The sequence below is a fragment of the Silene latifolia genome, chromosome 10 (genome assembly GCF_048544455.1).
Source record: "Silene latifolia isolate original U9 population chromosome 10, ASM4854445v1, whole genome shotgun sequence".
Classification (NCBI taxonomy): domain Eukaryota; kingdom Viridiplantae; phylum Streptophyta; class Magnoliopsida; order Caryophyllales; family Caryophyllaceae; genus Silene; species Silene latifolia.
In genome coordinates, this window is record NC_133535.1 from 117,592,535 (window position 1) to 117,600,027 (window position 7,493).

General features: G+C 37.6%; 3 long non-coding RNA genes across 3 annotated transcripts; all 3 read left to right on the top strand.

Moving 5' to 3' along the window:
- Nucleotides 1–697: 697 nt before the first annotated feature.
- LOC141609142 (uncharacterized) lies at nucleotides 698–1,294 on the top strand. The gene is made up of 3 exons (XR_012527246.1): nucleotides 698–826; nucleotides 954–989; nucleotides 1,093–1,294. It is a non-coding gene; the product is annotated as an uncharacterized LOC141609142 (long non-coding RNA).
- A 4,056-nt stretch (nucleotides 1,295–5,350) lies between these two features.
- On the top strand, nucleotides 5,351–5,784 carry LOC141609143 (uncharacterized). The gene is made up of 3 exons (XR_012527247.1): nucleotides 5,351–5,439; nucleotides 5,547–5,631; nucleotides 5,713–5,784. It is a non-coding gene; the product is annotated as an uncharacterized LOC141609143 (long non-coding RNA).
- A 522-nt stretch (nucleotides 5,785–6,306) lies between these two features.
- LOC141609144 (uncharacterized) lies at nucleotides 6,307–7,201 on the top strand. Its single transcript, XR_012527248.1, has 3 exons — nucleotides 6,307–6,408; nucleotides 6,616–6,763; nucleotides 6,876–7,201. It is a non-coding gene; the product is annotated as an uncharacterized LOC141609144 (long non-coding RNA).
- Nucleotides 7,202–7,493: the final 292 nt, after the last annotated feature.

A 7,493-nucleotide genomic window follows, 5' to 3' on the forward strand; every position in this document is an offset into this window, starting at 1 on the left:
ATCTTAACCCTTCATCTTTCTCATCCAAAGGCTTAGATTAGGAGTTATGGACTCAACCACAAAAGGTGGACTTACATGATCCTCTCTCTCTCTCTCTCTCTCTCTATATATATATATATATATATATATATATATATATATATATATATATATATATATATATATATATATATATATAGATTTAGGATCCGGTGAGAACGATCACTCGGTGCAAACGGTGAGAACGACCTACAATAGTAGGATTTTATAACAGTTATTATACGGTTTTGTTAATTTTTCAATTTTACGCGGTTCATATATATTTGTGAGATTTTTATCATTTCCTTCTCTCTCCTCTCATTTTTTCTGTTTCGCTCTTCTCTCTACCTTTTTCCCCCAAATCACCATAAACCCTAATTTCTTCCCCAAATCATTTCGTCATCAATTTCCGGTGCATTACTTGTTGTTAACAATGAATGATTATGATTCGTTTGCCGTTTTCTCGTTCTAATTCCTTTAATCGCTGTATTTCCATGGATTTTGCAAGTAATTAGGTATGATTTGATCTTCAACTTTTAGTTGTTAATGTCTATTTCTTCTTTTTTTTGTTTTATTAAGCTGAGTTATTCTTTACTAAGCTGAATCTAACTTCGTATTTGTCTTTCGAAATCATTAATGCAGGTTTACCCTAATTTCTTCTCTAAATCAGTTGTTCGTCAATTTGCGGTGTTCGTCAATTTGCGGTGGATTAATTGTTGATAATGATGATTGATTATCATTCGACTGCCGTTTTCACGTTCTGCTCTACTTAATCGCTCTATTTTCTATAAAATTCGCAAGTATTCTGGTATGTTTTGATCTTCATCTTGTAGTTGTTTATGCCTATTTCTTCGATAATTTCTTTTATTAAGCTGAATTATCCTTTGATAAGCTGATTCTATGTTCGTTGTTGTCTTTCGAAATCATCAATGCAGGTTTATCTGCGTTACGGTTGAGAATCTGTTAATTAGGTATTTGTTATTACTGTCGTGGTTAATTTTAGGTATATTTTTGTTTATGTTCGGATTATTCATTGATTTTATTTGATACTTATTTCCGTTCGGTTGCATGCAGGTTTTTGTTTTGTTTCAACTTAGGAGCATCGTCGTCTTGGTGTGATTTTACATTTTTTTCCTCCTTGTTTTGCTGTTTAGCACTCTAAGTTTAACACGATTGAAGTTTTGATGTTTTTCTTTCTGAGATTTGTGTTGTTTACAACCTTCTAGTTGTTGTTTTTTCTTGTTGAGCTAATTTTATGTGTGTTTTCCACGTTATGTCCTTGTGTTTACTTCAGATTTAAGCTTGTGTGTGTTATCCGCCTTTTTCATACGTTTTAATGGTACCGTATCGCCTAGGTACGCGTCAATCATTATTAGTCACACATTGTCAGTACATAGGTACATTCATGTGGTGTTTGTCTTTCTGATATGTCCTACGTATTTGTGGCATTTTTGTATGCTTGGCATAAGTTTGTGTGTGCGGTATATGCTTTTTTTGACTGTTTGTATTATTTTATTTATTTGTTTTTGTTTTGTTGTGTGTTTCAGTTGGTGTTTTACACTTAATGTGTAGTTTAGGGTGTAGGTGCACTTTAATACTCGTTAATCACGTCTATTTAGCCCATACGTATGTTATTTTTGAGTTTAATAACAATGTCTACATCAGCGCCCTTTTCATGAGGGGGACCACATCTTCATTTGTTTTGCATTTTATTTTTTTCCCGCTTTATCATATCTGTGATGCCCTTGGTATGTAGGGAGAGTTTTTTTTTCATGGATTGTTTGTGTGTTGATGTGAGTTTTGTTCATTTATTGGGTTATGTGCCTGTCATGTACGTCATTACGGGCTATATGTACGTTGAATGAGTTGCTGGATACGTCTTTTAGTTTATGTTGTGTGTATAAATGTACCTATGCATATTGTTTCTGGAAACCTTTTTTCATGGCTTATTTTTGTTTCGCTTGTTCCTTTACAATGAGGTTTCTATGTGTTTTGCACTGTGATATATAGGTTCAGTTTATCACATATGTCCATACGCATTTGTTGTTATTTAGGTACATTGATTACATTTGACATCTACATTTTTTATGATAACAGGTGTCATTATGAAGAGAACACGGTTAGAAACATCGGCACTAGATGGAGAAGGGACAAGCAGACATCGAGCAGTCCCTGACTTAAGTATGCATCAAGCTGGATGTGATCCTTCCGAAGATTTTCCGGTATTGAAAACAAGGATGAGTCCTAGTGGTCTTTTAAATTTCATCAATAGTGGCCTTTCCGACAATCAAATCTCAGATATTCAAGAGATGGGCTTTGGCGGTATACTGTGCCTTAAAACGGATATGCTTCCCGGGCAGTTAGCACACTGGCTTGTCTCCGGATTTGATCCATTCACGTCTTCCCTATTAAACAACCAGTTGCCTATTCGGGATGAAGATGTTCATCTTGCCACAGGGTTACCTATGGGTGAGGTAGAAATAGTGCAAGCCACTCGTTTTGATCAGACCGAGGTGTTTGTAGAGATGGTTACTGCATGGAAGTCTCAGTTTGAGGGTGTTGACAAAGTTACCTACACCCACCTATTGAATAAGATGGCTGAACAGAGACAAGGTGGGGATGATTTCAAGAGAAATTTTGTCGTATATGTTGTGTCTCAAGTTTCTTATGGGAATTAAGGGAAGTGTTCCAAGTGTGCGAATACTCAAGTGTTTGAGTGATGTCTCCGTGATTCCAAAACTGAGATGGTGCGATTTTACCCGAAGAAACTTGATTGCAAGTGTTGAACAAAGTGGAGAGATGATAAGGAGAAGGAGGCCAATGGGAGTCAGTAAGAAGATCTATAAAGGTCCTATCATGGTTTTAATTTTCATTTACCTTGATAGGTCGGTTTTTAAGGCTAGATCGATTCCCGCGGTGTTCCCAACATTATGTACATGGACGAAGGAAGCGATTTCTTTGCGAATATCTAGAGAAAAAAGGGAAGCTCATCGGTTTGGTTCTGGTTTTATTGATTCACATTGGTAAAAGCACCCAAATTGCTTTGGTCCTGGGTATGTGGAGAGCCGTGGCGAATCAAAGACTTTGATGTTGTGTCTGAGGATGATGATATTGTTGGTAATGACGAAGATGACGCGGCTGACAACAATGGACGTGATGGGCACGATGCCAACAGATCACACGTCGGTTCTTGCATTGAAACGCGGCAAGCACAAATAAAGCCCTTGCTATCGCATTTCGAATTTCGCAGATTCTATTAATACGCCGCGTATAATGCCGAATTCTGCAGTTGTTTGTCACCTGTCCGCCATGGCGACTCTCTACTAGGGGTTTCCATTAACACCACCTGTGTACTGAAGATGAGCTTGGGACAAAAGTGGATCGCGGACGGGGTGACCCGATTGTTGGTGGCGTGACAAGCGCATCGATGAATCTCTTTGTTTGCCTCGGGTTCGGGAGCGATTCACACACGCTTAAGGATACGTCTACTACGGGGGTAGGTCACCTCCGCGGTTCATGGCGGTCGTGTTCCATCTACACCGGAAGCGAATGACGATCCTTGTTGAACGATCCTACCTTTGTGGCGGCCCATCGCGTTGGGTAACGCGTTCAACAAGGATCCAGTGGATGTACCTGTACCAAAGAAAAGACGAGTTGCTCCCGAGTTCCCGACCTTCAATCTATTTCAATCTCAAGATAAATCGCACCACTGGTTCTCCTGATCGTCCTTCGAATCGTTGTTTCTCCCCGTCTGCCGCTCCTAATGCACCTGTTGCTTCTCCCGATTGTCCTAATGAACCTGTTGAATCAGTTCACGTAGTCCACCATGCTGCTAACATAGAGACCAAGAGAGGTGTAGTTGTTCCAACCGTATACAAGTCACCTTTTATTCAAAGGAACATATCTATGTTTTCTGAATTGAGCCAACCGGAGAAAGATGTTTCTGACTTGGTTTTTGAGGAAGGATCTGATGAAAGGTATTTATAATCTTTTTTTTTTTTCAACCTATTTCAATCTCAAGTTAAATGTTTAATCGTGATCAGTTTGTGGGGTAATTCGTTAGTATATCGAACGTATCTATATTTTTTGTCTATTGTTTCGATTTGTCTTGTTATTTTCAAATGAGGTATTGTTCAGAATCGTTTGTTCCAAATAAGAAGGTACGATTTAGTGTCCTTTATCTCGACACAAAAGATTTCTACAAATGTGATAAATACATGGGCTAATCTATTGAACAAGCGAGAGGAGTTAAAAGCTGCCTCATCCCCTTTGCGTTTATACGCTTTTGTGACTCCTAATGTAAGTTTCCCTATGATTGATTTATCTTTGTTTTAACCTTCGATTTTAATCAATGTTATGTTTTTCTATATAGATATTCTTGCTATCGTCCTACCTGACTTTATTTTGGTTGTTAAATATGTTTAATTTCAGGGAATCAAATGTGAAGATATTACCGAATACGATAACGTCAAATTGGTGAGCTTTCAGCATCTGTATTTTTTTATTTTTAGTATCATTTGTCAGTTTTGTCCTGTTTAGGTTTCTACTAAGGTTAATATATGTGTTTCAAAACCAGATGATGTTCCCTTTTACACTCCGTGAGCCGCATCTGGTCTGTGTTAACATGGTGTCTCGAAAGATTGAAGTCATTCATCCTATGCTTCCTAAATCAGTGGACTTCTCTGATTCTGTTCGTATGGTGGTGAGAACATGATTTTTGCGCACACCAGTTCACTTTGTCAAACGTTTAATTTAGTTTTCTTACTCCGTTGACGTTTCTGATTGTAATCTGACTTTTTTCAGAGGGATTTTGTTCGATGTGACATGGTCTCCAAATCATTCAGATTTAAGACAGTCCAGTTTTTCTCATGTGAAGAATTCGTCCCCAAAACGCATGTGATTGACGTCGTTGATGATGGCATTTATCTGATGTGTTATATGGAGACATATACGGGGTCCCGCCAATTGCTCAAATCTCAGTTCATAAATGTAAGATACGTCCTTTTTTTTGGCTATGTACGTTTAGTAAATAAGCAATCACAACTTTCTCATTAACAATTGTTTCACATATTGAACCATCCAAATCTAGATCGGGGCTGCAATTGGCAAGATCCTTCTTAAACAGAAGATGAAGTACTGTTTTGCGGTTTTGTCGTGTCCTCAGAACGAATTATCAAAACAAGTGTTGATGGCTGCGAAGCGTCTTAACGTCAAATCTGGGCAAGCACCCATTTTTTTTCTTTTTCTTTTTCTTTTTTTTTTTTGTTTTTTTTTTGTTTGCAAGTGATCGTTAACCTTACTAAATATATTGTCCTTTTTCGTTTTTAAAAGGAAACAAGCGGCTGTAAAAGAAGTGGAATATTCTGACACGCACCTGTTAGACTACGTGTTCCTTATACGTGCGGGAGAATCAGCTAAAGAGTAATGTTTCATCTTTTTTAGTATGTTTACTTTGTCAACTTTATATGTGTTGTTAGAAGTAGCACATAATAAGCTTTTTTTCGTTGGTGTATATGTTCTTTTTGTAGTGACGTAGTCGTCGAGACAAGCTTTGGTCAAGTAACAAAGGAAGGCATGTGCTCTTTGAAACCCCGGAAGTGGGTTGCGGATATGGTATGGTGACTACTTAATTTTCGTACGTGTTTATTTCTATTTTTATGTAGTATAGAACAACACTCGTTTTTTCAATTTTAGGTGATCGATATGTTCGGGATCTATTCAACTATGCTAAAGCCAGATTTGTTGTATATCCCATCTACTGCACGTGTGAGTGTTACCCTTCTCATCCGTGATTAACTTTCTATTATCAATTTGAATGTTTGTCTTAATAATCGATATGTTTGTCTATTCTAGAATCTCAATCCTCAACGAGATAAAAATCTTGGTCGCAATTACATCAAAACATCATATATGCCTACAGATGGGGTGTGTGTGAAAGCCGTAAGTATATTGTTCTGTTTTTCTAACCTGTGGATATGTATCACACTGTATTTTTTTCGTTTATGAAGATCAAACCCATTTCATTCATACCATACGTCTTTCATTTTTGTCAACAGGTTTTTATACCCATCATTGATAATGATCACTGGTTTCTTATTGTGTGTGATCTGGAGATGAAGACGAACTATATTCTGAACTCACTACGTCCTAAGGATATCCGGCCGACACTCGAACTTGTCTGCTGAAGTGGTATATTTTTAAAAATATTATAATTGTTCTCGTTCAGATAATGCTTTCCTTGAGGATTCATGACTAATAGGTTCAATGTATCATTTTGTTTTAGGTTACTAATGTCTTCCAGATCTTATGCCGGTCCAAAGGCTACAAGCATCTTGTAGGGGTGCCTCTAGCTAAGTTTTTGACTCTGACTGTTCCTCAGCAGCAAAATCTGTAAGTACTCATCTTTTTTAATTTACTTTTCGGCTGAGTATGTCACACTAGGTCAGTTGTTAGGTACATTTAATGCAGTATGTGCGTCGCGACGAAATGTCCCATGTTTTTATTTGATTTTTGTATGCTGGACATGGGGTGACTTGTGCACGGATGATAAAGTAAGGCCGCCTGTGTTGGTACTTATTCTAGTTTTGTTTGTCGAAGGTTTGATTGCGGCGTTCATGTCCTCAAGTGGTTAGAAGCTGGCCGCAACCGAGGTCTGTGGGAAGACAAAAGCAACTTCAAGGCGTTGGCTGGATTTAGGAAGGACGTCGCGCTCAAATTGTTACGTTGGCAGGAGAACAATCGTAAGGTATTCAAAATAAATCTCATTTTTCATTTTGTCTTTATTGTTAGTTTTAACTGATCACATCTGTACAAGTGCAAGGTTTACATTGTTTTCTTTTCTCATGTGTGATATGTAGGCTTACTAAAAGTCATGGGAGCGGCTTTGCGTTTGGCAGGATTGTGGCTGACATGTAGGCTTAGTAAACGTCATGTACATCTTATGGACTTTGTGATGGTGTAATTGGGGCTTTGTTGCATTGTATTAACTACCTTTACGTTATTTGTGTATCTGGTTTTCTAAGTACAAGGCGTCTTTTGAAACGCCTTTGGTTCATGTTGTTTTCATTTGTGGCATCCCGTTGGATATGGAATCATGATAGCTTTGACCGTTTGTAATGGAAGGGCATCTACTTTTTGTGGATAATATGTAGGATATGCATCCCATACCGTCTGTCTGTGTTTAGACAAATGGTGGTGTCTATGTGGCAATGGGCTAGGATTCGGGCAACCTCTTTAATTACTAAGTATGTTGATCATGTATAACATGTGCACCAATCGTGTTAATACTCACGCTCATCATGTATAACATGTGCATCAATCATGTTAATATGTTTACCAAACATGTTAATAACCACAACATCAATTGTGATACCATACCAATACTATATTCTTTAACAACCCACCAACAACCTTTTTTTTTTTTAAAAGACGCCTTGTACAATATCATTTGTGACTATTGAAATCAATCGTGTCTA